Raw genomic sequence first — 14,736 nt, forward strand, 5'->3', positions numbered from 1 at the left:
TGCATAAAAGATCCTAAGAAAAGAGTCTTAAAATGTTATTTCAAAAGAAAAAGTGATTTCAAAATTTCTAAAATATAAGTAGTCTCCTACTTGTTTTATAAAGCTCTTATATGATTTTTATTACCAAACTAGAAAAAAGGAGTACAAAAATGACAGAATTAAAATCAGAGCAGAAATGAAGAAAAGTTCTATACATTTTATCTATCACATTTACCAACCTGCTTGAATCTGTATCTATTCAATATATACCCATTTTCTCTATTGTTACGAATAGATTGTCTGTGCTCCCAACCCATATTGCTCTACTTATATGCCAATTAGATCCATAACTTCTTGCTTATTCAAGACTTTAATTTCAGAAACTCTACCTTTCTTTCATATACCATCAGTTCTACATATGCTCCTGAAATACTTCCATCAACATACAAAAATGCTGTTATCTCTTCTACTTTTTTTAAAAAAAAATGTAAAAAGCTCTTGGCTACAGTCTTTTCTACCTAATGTCCTATTTTTCTATTTCTCTTTATGCAAAAGCTCAAAAGATTATTTTATGCTCACCATATCTAATTCCTCTCCTTTTAGTCTTTCCTGAATCCACTCTAGTAAGGCTTGATATCCATACCACTTCATCAAAATGCCTCTTAACAAGATTTTGAATAGTCTTCACATTGCCAAGTCCAACAGCCAATTCTCTGTCCTCTTCTTACTTGAGTAGTGGACAGCATCTGACACAGAAGATCACTTTCTAGTTCTTAGGATACTTATCTTTCTCCCTCTTCTTTTTCCTCATCCTCCCTCCTGGTTCATTTCTCAACTTAGCCTCCGGTCATCTTTTGTTGGTTCATACCTATTCAAGCAACCTATAAGTTTTGGAGTCTCTCAAGGCTCAGTCCTTGCCTTATTTTTTTTCCACTCCTGGGATGAAGTCATCAAGTCTTTCACTTTCAATATTGTCTATATCTCAACAACTTCCAACTTCTATCTCCAGTCCTGTGAAATTTATACCGATATATAATAAATTTAACTGCATTTCAATCTTACCGGTGTCTTTAATTCGTCATATTCAAATCTACATCTTCCTTCTTCCCATTTCAAACCTACTCCTCTGAAGTCTTCCTCATTTCAGTATAAATAGAAACTTCATCTTATAATTGAAAATGTGACTCTCAAAAGATGTTTACTGATTAATGATAATATATAGACTAAAAATGTCATGCAATATTAAGTTTGTTTTATTTTGTTATTTGTGACTTATTACATTATTAGTTCTTATTATTTGTCAGTTAATTTTCTTCAATTTTCAGGTTGGCAATCATTGTTTCACATAACTCACATGCTAAACATTTTTTACTTCTTTTTCCATATTAATTTTTTTTTTTGCTTCTTAATTTATTATAATAAAACTTCTAGAACAATGTTAAATGATAATATTTTATTCTAGCTTTTAAAAAGATTACCTCTGTTGTTTAACTTCTAAATATAACATTGTTAATATAAGATAAATAATCTTTATAATATTGAAGGAAGTATTTAATTCTTTATTTTCTAAGAATTTTATTAGAAACAGATCTTGAATCTTATAATAGGGCATTGTTTTGATGGAGATCATATGTTCTTTTTATTATGGATTAATGGGTTAAATTTTAATGATTAGAATGAGTCTTCCTTGGCCATAGTATATTTTACTTGTACAATATACCTAAATTGATACCATTTGGGAGTTTTTCGTGAATGTGGATTCGACTATAAACCTTTTGATCTGTCTTTGTTTGATTTGGATGGAGTTTATGTTAGCTTTACAGATTGAATTCAGATTACGCCATCATTTTCCACAAAGAAAAATTAAGTCTTTTTTGAATGTGTGTTAGGTATGTAGGGACCTCATTAGTTAAATTACATGCACAAGGGCACATGGGTGGGGTAATTATTGGTAACTTTTCTAAACACTTTCATGGTTATTATACTTCTTTTTGAGACAGTTTGGTTCACTTTGTAGTTTTCTTAAAACTCTCCATTTTATCAAATATGTTGTGCTTATTAATATAAGCTTTAAAATATACCTTCTCACAAAAACTTCAATATTTTTCCTACATATAGCTTTATTTTTCTCTCCACTTTAGTGTATTTTTCTCACTTTTTTCCCTTGAGTAAAGCTTCCATGTGGTTGAGTATTTTGTTATCTTTTCAATAATTTATCATTCTCTTTTCTTTGAGGCCATAGAGCCATCCTCAGTGCCCTGGCCAACTTTTGCTCCAATGGAGCTTTGGCTGAGGAAGGGGAAGAGAGAGACAGAGAGAAAGGAGAGAGAAGGGTAGAGAAGCAGATGGATGCTTCTCCTGTGTACCCTGGCCTGGATTCGAACCCTGGACTTCCAAACATCAGGCCGATGCTCTACTGCTGAGCCAACTCAACCAGTCAGGGCTGCTTTGCAGTGTTTTGATTTTATTTATTTATTTATTTTGCAGCTTCTTGCATTTGAATGTTTTGGTGTATTTTCTTATTTTATGATATAAGGATATCGTATTATGGCTTTCCCTTTGAGTGCAGCTTAGATTGAAGTGTTATTATTTTTTAATAGTATGCAATTATAGTTTTCATGTCACTTTGTTATAAGAACTATTCTGGAGAGTAAATTTTATTTCTAAATGATTCAATTTTGTTGTTGTGTTTCTTTTTTTATTTGTGGTTTTCAAAAGTAGATCATACAATTACTTGCTATTTTGATATGAACCCATGTAAACTGGCTTGCTCATTAACCTGAGCGTGATTGAGAAAAGCACTGAAGGGATTAAATGGTGGGCAGAACTAATCACATTCTGACTACATAAAAGCCTTTCTTATTTCCATGAGAAAGCAGTTCAGAGGACCAAGGTTAGATACAGGAAGGCTATTAAGAATATGTGGAGCAATCAGGGCAAAATAACATGGCAGCTTGAAATAAAGGGCAGTGGATAAGGAGAAACACAGACGCCTTTATGAGATAGTTTAGAAGTAGTGAGTAGATTGGTGGTTGACTCAATATGAACATGAAGGAGAGGGAAGAATAAAAGATGGCACAGAAGATTCTGGCTTCATCAACAGGCTTATTGATGATGTCATTCACTGAAATAAGGGGAAAAGTAGAAGCATAAGCGGAGGAGAAAAGTAGTTTGGACAGGTCAAGTGTTCAGTACCTATAAATCTCTGAAGTTGAGATGATAAGTAGCAGTATAAAACATGGCTTTGAATAAAGAAAAAGAAAAAAATCTAAGCAAAAGATAAAATTTTGAGGCTATCATAATATATCTGATAATAGAAATCAAGGAATAGGTGAAATATGAAAAAACTATAACAAAACCTTGATTTCTTGGAGAATATCTTTTTTTTTTTAAAGGAATCACTCTAAAAACATAAATGTATTTTATAATATATGTATTGTTTTCATTATGTTTTAAAATGAAATGTGGTCATTTTATATGTATCTCTTTTTATCTTGACATTTTTCTCATACAGATATTATAAAGATATTTTATCTAGTAAAGATATTGATCCTTTAAAATAAGCTAGTCTTGTTTAGTTTAATATTTTCAATGTCTCCATTATATTCCATAGGACAGTGGATAATAAATTATTAAACTAATTTTTAGTTGAGCATTTTCTTTGTGTTTCATTTTGTGTCAAGACTAAAGATATTGGAACAAACATCTTTGAAAATAAATTCTTACATATCAAAAGTTGAGTCTGATTTACGAGCAATATGACATCATGGAAACTTAACTCTAGTCTTTTTTCTGTCAGTTCCACATTATACTTAAGAAAGCACTAAAAACTTCCCTGAGTGAGCAGAGTGCTAGGAGTCAGGCTTTGTAACTGTGCCTCTAGGAATTTAAGTGACACGACCTTGCATTCTTCACTTACATTGGGAATGAGTGCAGTGGATCAGCCCATCCTCTGGTTTGACTAAAGCAGCCCAGGCTGCCATAACAAAACGCCAAAGGCTGGGAGGCTTAAACAATAGAAATCTGTTTTCTTATAGTTCTAGAGACTAAAAAGTTCAAATCAAGGGTTCAGTCTCTGGAGAGAGTTTCCTTACTGGTTTGGAGATGGTCACCTTCTCACTGTGCATTCACATGGCCTTTTCTTGATGTGTGCATGTGAGGAGTGAGCAAGCTCTCTCATGTTTCTTCTAACAAGGGTGTTAACCCCTCACAAGCAGACCACCATCCCACCATCAAGGCCTCATCTCATCATATTTACCTCCCACATATTTACCTCTATCATATTTGGTATTAGGACTTCAACATTAGAATTTGGGGTGGACACAAACATCCAGTCTATAACTGAGGTTGAATTCAAGCCATTAGGTCGACTAGGATTGACTGTTTTATGTACATGGCTGTGACTAGCTTTCATAGACTTATTCAGGAAATCACCTCTTTCTCTAGGAAGCCAGACCACAGGAGATCAGTGTTGAACAAGGTAATCATTAATCTTTAATGTCTTCATATAGTTTTGTTTCAATTAATAATAATTGTTTTTCTTCTTTTTATTATTATTACCTCTCCTCTTTCAGGGTACATACAAAAATCAACCAATGAATACGTAAATAAATGGAACAACAATTCAATATTTCACATTTCAAAAATTAAAAATTAAAAAAAATTTAAATATATTTGGGATTTTTAAAAGACAGTATTTAAGATTGAAGAGTGGTGAGAAACAAGCTCTGTCATAAATGAAAGTACAATTTAGTACATCATTTTGAGAAGACATTTGGTCAGAATATAAAAGAAATAAAATGATCATAATTGTTCAATTACTAAGTCACTTTAAGAAATTTGTTTTAGTCCTGGCTGGATAGCTCAGTTGGTTAGAACATTGTCTCAAAGTGCAGAGGTTGCTGGTTTGATCCCCAGTCAGAGCTTATACAGGAGCAGATTGATGTTCCTGTATCTCCCTCCCTCTCTCCCTCCTCCCTCTCTCTCTCTCTTTCCCTCTCTCTCTCTCTTTCCCTCTCTCTCTCTCTCAAATCAATACAATAAACATTAAAAAAATTGTTTTAAAGAAGAAATTCTACATATTGTATATAGAAAGGTTTGGTAACATGAATGTTCATAACACCAGTTTTAAGTTAGGAAATTCTAATTAACCTAAAAGGTGAAGGAACTAAGAAGTATAAATTGGTAGTAACAAAATAGTCACAGGAATATAAAATAAAGCATAGGGATTATAGTAAAAAATATTCTAATAATTATGTATGGTGGCTGATGAGTACCAGATTTATCACAATGATCACTTACTAAGTTAAATAATATCTAATCACTAGTTGTACACCTGAAACTAATATAATGTTGTATGTCAACAGTAATGGAAAAATAAAAAATAATAACCAAAAAGGAAAAAAACAAGTAAAAGTATGTAATATGTATCTGAAAGAAAGAAAATTTATAACCATATATATACAGTAAAATGTAATAGCCAACCTCACACTTGTGGATGGCAAAATATTACTCATACATTATTTTCTGTTTTGCTTATCTTTATTTTCCAAAATTTCAATATAATATTTTACATTAAGAAAATGACATTTTAAATATTCCCGACACCAAATAAATACTGTTTTAATTTTTCTGTTTTTTAGTTAAATTTTGCCTTTCTAGTGAGAACCATGAGAAAATAATGGTCAGAATACCACATTTAAAACTTATTAGCTTCACTTTAAAAAACCCAATATTAGGGAGACCCTTGGAGGAAATATATATAATTTTTGCAGCAACAGACCAACCCACAATTTTTTTAATCCTTATGAAGAAAACAGATTGAGTTCTTTTTTTTATTTTTATTGATTTTACTAGGGTGACATCATAAATCAGGGTACATATATTCAAAGAAAACATGTCCAGGTTATCTTGTCAATCAATTATGTTGTATACCCATCACCCAAAGTCAGATTGTCATCCGTTACCTTCTTTTTTTAAAAAAAAATAAATTTTTATTAATGTTAATGGGGTGACATCAATAAATCAGGGTACATATATTCAAAGAAAACATGCCCAGGTTTTCTTGTCATTCAATTATGTTGCATACCCATCACCCAAAGTCAGATTGTCCTCCGTCACCTTTTATCTAGTTTACTTTGTGCCCCTCTCCCTCCCCCTTCCCCTTTCCCTCCTTTCCTCCCACGCCCCCCCTCCCCCCACCCCTAGTAACCACCACACTCTTGTCCATGTCTCTTAGTCTCATTTTTATGTCCCACCAATGTATGGAATCATGTAGTTCTTGGTTTTTTCTGATTTACTTATTTCCTCCGTATAATATTATCAAGATCCCACCATTTTGTTGTAAATGATCTGATGTCATCATTTCTTATGGCTGAGTAGTATTCCATAGTGTATATGTGCCACATCTTCTTTATCCAGTCTTCTATTGAAGGGCTTTTTGGTTGTTTCCATGTCTTGGCCACTGTGAACAATGCTGTAATGAACATGGGGCTACATGTGTCTTTATGTATCAATGTTTCTGAGTTTTGGGGGTATATACCCAGTAGAGGGATTGCTGGGTCATAAGGTAGTTCTATTTTCAGTTTTTTGAGGAACCACCATACTTTCTTCCATAATGGTTGTACTACTTTACAGTCCCACCAACAGTGAATGAGGGTTCCTTTTTCTCCACAGCTTCTCCAGCATTTGCTATTAACCTGTTACCTGTCTTGTTGATAATAGCTAATCTAACAGGTGTGAGGTGGTATCTCATTGCAGTTTTGATTTGCATTTCTCTAATAACTAATGAAGATGAGCACCTTTTCATATATCTGTTGGCCATTTGTATTTCTTCCTGGGAGAAGTGTCTATTCATGTCTTCCCATTTTTTTATTGGATTGTTTGTTGTTGAATTTTATGAGTTCTTTGTATATTTTGGATATTAGGCCCTTATCTGAGCTGTTGTTTGAAAATATCATTTCCCATTTAGTTGGCTTTCTGTTTATTTTGTTTTCAGTTTCTCTTGCTGAGCAAAAACTTTTTAGTCTGATGTAGTCCCATTCATTTATCTTTGCCTTCACTTCTCTTGCCTTTGGAGTCAAATTCATAAAATGCTCTTTAAAACCCAGGTCCATGAGTTTAGAACCTATGTTTTCTTCTATGTACTTTATTGTTTCAGGTTTTATATTTAGATTTTTGATCCATTTTGAATTAATTTTAGTACAAGGGGACAAGCTATAGTCGAGTTTCATTCTTTTGCATGTGGCTTTTCAGTTTTTCCAGCACCATTTGTTGAAGAGGCTTTCTTTTCTCCATTGTGTGTTGTTGGCCCCTTTATCAAAAATTATTTGACCATATATATGTGGTTTTATTTCTGGACTTTCTATTCTGTTCTATTGGTCTGAGTGTCTATTTTTCTGCCAATACCATGTTGTTTTGATTGTCGTGGCCCTATAATATAGTTTGAAGTCAGGTATTGTAATGCCCCCAGCTTCATTCTTTTTCCTTAGGATTGCTTTGGCTAATTGGGGTATTTTATAGTTCCATATAAATCTGATGATTTTCTGTTCCATTTCTTTAAAGAATGTCATAGGAATTTTAATGGGAATTGCATTAAATTTATAGATTGCATTGGGTAATATGGCCATTTTGATTATATTTATTCTTCCTATCCATGAACAGGAATATTTTTCCATCTCGTTGTATCTTTTTCGATTTCCCTTAACAATGCTTTGTAGTTTTCATTATATAGGTCCTTTACATTCTTTGTTATGTTTATTCCTAGATACTTTCTGTTGTTGTTGTTGCAATCATGCAGGGGATTATTTTTTTGAGTTTGTTTTCTAATATTTCATTGTTGGCATATAGAAAGGCTATGGACTTTTGTATGTTAATTTTGTATCCTGTGACCTTACTGTATTGGTTTATTGTTTCTAGTAATCTTTTTGTGGAGTCTTTGGGGTTTTCGATGTATAGGATCATATCAACAGATTGAGTTCTTAAAACAAACTAAAACTTTCCAAAGAAGGTTCTATATTCTTTAGAGATGGGACATGTATTGCCTTTGTCGCTATTGACTTTCTTTCTGCACAGATCCTCTGCAGAGTGCTGTCACTTCATAGACATTTTATCTCTTGGGGAAAAAGTTTTAGCGTTATTGGCCCCAGCAATTGCTACAGATATTCCATCAATATATTTAATGTTTGGTTGCTATGGGAAAACAATATATTTAAATGATGCTTTAAAAGTAGATGTTACAGCCTGACCAGGTGGTGGAGAGCATCAGCCTGGGATGCTGAGGACCCAGTTTCAAAGCCCTGAAGTTTCTAGCTTGAGTGCGGGCTCATCTGGCTTGAGCGTGGGCTTACCAGCTTGAGTGTGGGGTCACTGGCTTGAGTGTGGGATCACAGACATGACCCCAAGGTCGCTAGCTTGAGCAAGGGGTCACTGGCTTGGCTGGAGCCCCAGCTCCCCATTAAGCCACATATGAGAAATCAAATAATGAACAACTAAGATGCTGCAACAAAAAACTGATGCTTCTCATCTTTCTTCCTGTCCATCTGTCCCTCTCTATGTCTCTCTTGCTAAAAAAAAAGAAAAAGAAAAAGAAAGAAAAGCAAATGTCATGATATACTAACGGTCAGAAAGTGCCTTTCCTGTGGACCAGGGTAAATAAATATTTTCTTTGAAGGGAAATTAATTTTAAGACTAGAAATTCATTGGTACCTTTAAACACATTTAAATTTTAACTTATTACATTATTTATGTAAAATTCAAGTACCTGAAACCTGTATAATTTTATTAACCAGTGTCACCCAAATAAATTCAATAAAAATTTTTTAAATACAACAACAAAAAAATTCAAACAAGGATAATCTTCTTATAAATGGAGAGTTATGTTTGGGTTTGATTAACAAACAAGTCAATGTATTGTATGTATGAATAAAAATCAATTAAAAGATTTTTACTAGAGTAAATATATTAACATTATGAAGGGTTTTGTTTTTTTCAAATTTGGTTGAGACATTGGAGGGTGGCATGAATTCTCTAGCTATCTACCTGTTCATTATTCTATCATTTTTACTACTTTCATTGTTAAACACTGGTAAATTTAGCACTCTCACATTCTCTACTCCGACTCTCTATACCCTGGCAGTGTAGTTAATAATTCCACTACTCAGAATATTAACTCAAATATTTCTTACATATTTTGTTAGCTACTGTAATAAATAAATCCACAATTTTAGTGGCTAACACAATGGAAGTTCAGAATTTTTTTCCTTTTCTAGCATACTATTCTTTCTACTTGATGGTGCTTATCTACTTAGGAATTCAGTTTTCTTCTATCTTTAAAAAAGAAATAGCATAATAGTCAGCATCTAATAAGCAGGCAGGGGACAAAAAAATATGGTGATGACACACTTGGCCCTAATGTTGAACTCATTTCTGTTCTCATTTCATTGATAAGAACTACCCATAGTCCACACCTAAATACAAAGGGTGCTGGGAATTATAGTCTTTGAATAAGAAGCTGCATCTCTATCCTCTGGAGTAAAAGAATAAGAGAGCTAAATCTAAAACAAATGAGAAACAATAAGAAAGAAGCAAACTCAGAGAGACCCTTAGGAGGAAATACATGATTTTAAAAATTTCATTAGTCCACTAAAACTCTTGGATGATCTGTAGTCACATTCCACATGACCCCAGGCATTCACTCTCCTGTTGCACTCTGTAAATATATTGGCCCAAGACAGAAACAGAAAGAGGAATTTTAGAAAGACCTGGCATTTCAATATCTTATCTCAGTTTCTTCTAGCTCTCATCCATCTCTATGGCCCACAATATTAACAGGGAATCAGTTCCTCCCAGGCTATAGACAAATGAAAAGGAAATGCACTTCCACTTTACATTTTCCTAATTTCTTCTTCAAATTCTAAGGTTCTTTGCACCATTCATGATTTTTCTGATGCCAAATTAGTTATGGAGTTATAATAACATGTAGGTTATCTAAATATTAATATTAGGGGCTTGATCTCTCTACCTAAGTGGGGATGTAAAAGTTTAACCATCTACCATACATGAGAAATCAAGATTTCTAACACAAAATGAAAGGGTAGCCAGATTCAATGCTTTTGCCCATCTGAATTTATTTTAATTCTGTAGGAGAAACATTAGTCTCTACAAACCAAACTTTTCTTTTTCTTTCTTTCTTTCTTTATATTTATTTTTTTATTAATTTTAATGGGGTGACATTGATAAATCAGGGCACATATATTCAGAGAAAACATCTCCAGGTTATTTTGTCATTTGATTATGCTGCATTCCCATCACCCAAATTCCAATTGTCTTCCGCCATCTTCTAACTGGTTTTCTTTGTGCCCCTCCCCTCTCCCAACCACCTCCTCTCCCTCACCCCCAGTAACCACAACACTCTTGTCCATGTCTCTGAGTCTCATTTTTATGTCCCATCTATGTATGGAATCATAATTTTTAGTTTTTTCTGATTTACTTATTTCACTCAGTATAATGTAATCAAGGTCCATCCATGTTGTTGTAAATGATTTGATATAATCATTTCTTTTTTTTCCTTTATCCAGTTTTTTTTTCTTTATCCAGTCTTCTATTTTTTTTTACAGTGATTAAAGCCTTTAAGCAAACTCTTAGCCAATACAGCAAGAATCCATAAAAGAGTAGTGTCCTTAACATGCTCACCAAGTCCAAGTTGGCCCCAACACCATGCCAAATCCCTGAAAAATGCAACCCAACCCCAGTTCATTCTGTTAGGAGCTATCACAGGGAGCAGGAGTCAAAGAAAGTTCCCCACAGGAAAAGTCCGCATGGCACTGGAATTGTTGTCACAATTCTATACTTTGCAGCTCACGTCCAAGTCCCAATGACCGCTGCTTCTAGCTGGTAATGATTCAGGTAGACTGGAAAAGTCATCTGCAGCATGTGTGGAGATGGAGCTTCTGTTTTCCTCTGCCTGGAGAGATGAGACCAGGTTGCTTTTCCCTGGAGCTCTGTGACTGTGGCTTGGTAAAGAGAACCTTGGGATACACTAAGCTCCCGCCACGCGAGTCTCTCCCGGCTGCTGTTCACTCCAGGGAGCTGAGCAGCCCTCTCCATGTTTCCGCTTTTCCTACCAGTCTCAGTGTGGCTTCTTCAGTGTTCCTTGGTTGAAGAGTCCTCTTAGTTTAGTCCAAACTTTGTTTTTCCAGATGATAGTTCTTAAAATTATTTTGTAATCCAACTTTGGTTCTGGGAGGTGGATGTTGGTATGTCCGCCTACTCCAGCGCCATCTTGTCTTCCAGCAAACCAAACCTATTAGTACAAAAAACAGCAGCAGAACAAAGAATAAAGGTAATTATCACTTCATATTTGAATGCAAGTTACAAAAATAAAATCTTATTGCATACAATTAATTACTCTGGTTTTGATGTGTGATAGGTTTTGTCCATTCTAGGAACATAGCTTTAGCCTCTCATAGAATGTGACCCTCACATATAAAGTAGCAGAACAGAAAATGAATCAAGCACTTCTGTGGGAGTACACAGATTTCCTCAATTTGAGAGGAAGTCAAATTTCCAGAAAACACACATGAGGGGTAAACCATCTTTCACCTTCACTTCAAGTACCATAGGTAGTCTCAGAATTTATACAAATATGTAGTAGGGAAAATTTTCTCTTAATATATTATCATATAAAAAGAGTTAAGCATAATCTTTGCCTTTGAACATATAGCTTAGTTTTAAGAAGTCAATCATCCACATATATGTATGTATACATATATGTACACACATACACACACATTTTCTAACTATAAATGAATACATACCCATTCATAACATTTTATATAAATAATGTGAGGGGTATTTTGAATATTTAGAATTTGAAGGCTACCAAAATATACTTTTATTTCTATCAACATACTCTGTAAAGTTAAAATACATACCAAAAATTGGTCTAGAGTTTATCAGGTCATTGTACATTGCTTCCTTTATCCAGTGGTTTAGACAGGTCAGGGTGTACCTCAGCATAAGAGCATCGCTCACTGTATTCTTGTAAATGCTGCTCTAGAGTTGTATGACACATCAGAACAGTGCACCGGGGCAGCATGGAACACAGAGGTGAAATGCATTAATAAGAAACTCCCTCCCCTGTTGCTCTCATGATAGTTCATTTATTCCTGTGGCATCTATGATGTGGCCATTGGACACTTAGTTAAGACATTAGTATTAAAAAGCATGCATTGACCATATGCTAGATATTACAATCATTTAAACATTCTGACCTTTTTTTACCCAGAAATAATAATGCCTTCCATACCTACTATCTTGAGGCTTGAATTAGATTAAATTTGTCAAGCCAAATAACCATGTTCAAATGCTGAGTACCCATAGTATCTACTTCAGAGTAAAAATTATATTCCACTAGAAGGACAGGAATATAGGTCAAGCAAAAAAGGGATGCCTTTGGGTCATTTTTTTTTTACAGACTTGCCCTGGGAGAATATAATCCTTTGGGAATATATGAAGTATTATATATAAATAGAGAAGTGGAATGTGCCATCTGATTCACGTCTCTATTCCACAACTAAAGATTTAGACCATCTCAAATGTCAATGTGCCAGAACTGAGCTAGCTACTTTGACTTTTTGCATCCTAACTGCATCAATACCAAAGTGTATAATAAAAATCTGCCTTGTTAACCATGCACACACTCTTTCCTGTTTGTAATCTTTAATCACATCTTTCTCATTTTTGAACACCTCCCATACCCAGCCCACACCCCTTGTGTACACTGAGTGTTGGTTGCACTGAGGAGTGACTGAAAGGCAAAGCAAATAAAATATGGGTGATAAAATAGATATGTATGAGGTATTCTGTCCTTTGAAGGACTTGGAAGTAAAACAAAGAACCTGGGGACGTAGTAATACAATTGAGGCTGTATCTATGAGAGGGTTGCACACACAGAATTGAATCACATAGGCAAGTGGCAGCAGCCTAGCGGAGCAGAACAGTCCATGCCTTCCAGATGCAGAACAAATAGGCTTGGAGAAATATGTAATTGTTAATAATATATAATTGACAAGAGAATGGGGAACCACCTTGACATTTCATTACCACTTACTCAATATTCAAGCTCATAAGAGAGTTAGCAGATGTTAGCCAAAGCAGATGTGAACTTACATATAATAGAATAAAGACTAAAGGGATTTGGTTGCTCACTTGCAACATATACTATGTTTGATAGGAAAAAAAAATCCTTTAAACTTAATTCAACTAAAATAAGACATATTTAGTTTATTTCTTTCAGTTTTGCTCTATTTTCTTCCAACAAAATTTATCAAAAGTTTGACATGAGACAGTTGGCAAAACCTTTCACCATTTTATGAGCTCAGCTGTTCAAAATCACCCCTCTCCTTTTTGGCAGGGCCCAAGAAGGGTCCTACATGAGAATTTCTCATTTATAACAAGAAGGAATTTCAAAAACAAGTAGGATCAGAGAGCAGAAATATCAAGAACTTGAAGTCCAGAAGCCAGAGGCTCAAACATCAGTATTTTTATTCAAGAGTTCAGGTAATTCTAATGTATGTCAAGCCTTACTTAACAACAGGGATACATTCTGAGTAATGTATCATTATGTGATTTTGTGTGCAAACATCCTGAAGTGTACTTACATAAACCTACACAGTAAAGCCTACAACACACCTAAGCTAGATGGTACAGCCTATTGCTCCTAGGCTACATGCCTATACAGCATGTTACTGTATTGAATACTGTAGGCTAGTGGTCCCCAACCTTTTTTGGGCTATGGACCGGTTTAATGTCAGAAAATATTTTCATGGACCGGCCTTTAGGGTGGGACGGATAAATATATCACGTGACTGAGACAAGCGTCAAGAGTGAGTCTTAGATGGATGTAACAGGGAATCTGGTCATTTAAAAAAAATAAAACATCGTTCAGACTTAAATATAAATAAAACAAAATAATGTAAGTTATTTATTCTTTCTCTGTGGACTGGTACCAAATGGCCCACAGATCGGTACCGGTACACGGCCCGGGGGTTGGGGACCACTGCTGTAGGCAATTATAATACAATGGTATTTGTGTATCTAAACATATCTACACATAGAAAAGGTACAGTAAAAAATATAGTATAAAAGATAAAAAGTGGCATATGTGTATAGAGTACTTACCATGAATGGAACTTGCAGGACTGGAAGTTGCTCTGGGCGAGTCAGTGAGTGAGTGGTGAGTGAATGTGAAGGCCTAGCACACTGCTGTTCCCTACTGTAGACTGCATATACACTGTACACTTAGGCTACACTGAACTTATAAAAATTTCTCCAACAATAAATTAACTTAGTCACTGTTACATGTTTAATTTATAAACAAAAAAAATCAACTTTCTATTCTTTTGTAATGACACTAGAACAGTCTTAAAAACTTAGGAAACTTCTTACCTCTTTGACAGTATTTGACGGATGTCAGTTCAGAAGCCATAAGTCACACCCATGTATTTCATTTTCTTCTTGACAGACTTTAATTAACTATATTTGTTTGTTTTTTCTACCCCTTACCCCTTTCCCCTTTATACTGAGTGATGATCACCTCGAGTTCATTCTGTGGAAAATCTGCTTTTTCAGTCTTTCGCTTTTCTAAGTTGTTTGGTTAGTTGAAATCATTTGCTGGTCATCACTTCCACAACTTAAATGTTTTAAAAATAAGTGGGACAGCTGTACTCTTAGTCATTGTTTTCTTCATTTGAATTG

This window comes from Saccopteryx leptura, chromosome 2 (assembly GCF_036850995.1).
Source record: "Saccopteryx leptura isolate mSacLep1 chromosome 2, mSacLep1_pri_phased_curated, whole genome shotgun sequence".
Taxonomy (NCBI): domain Eukaryota; kingdom Metazoa; phylum Chordata; class Mammalia; order Chiroptera; family Emballonuridae; genus Saccopteryx; species Saccopteryx leptura.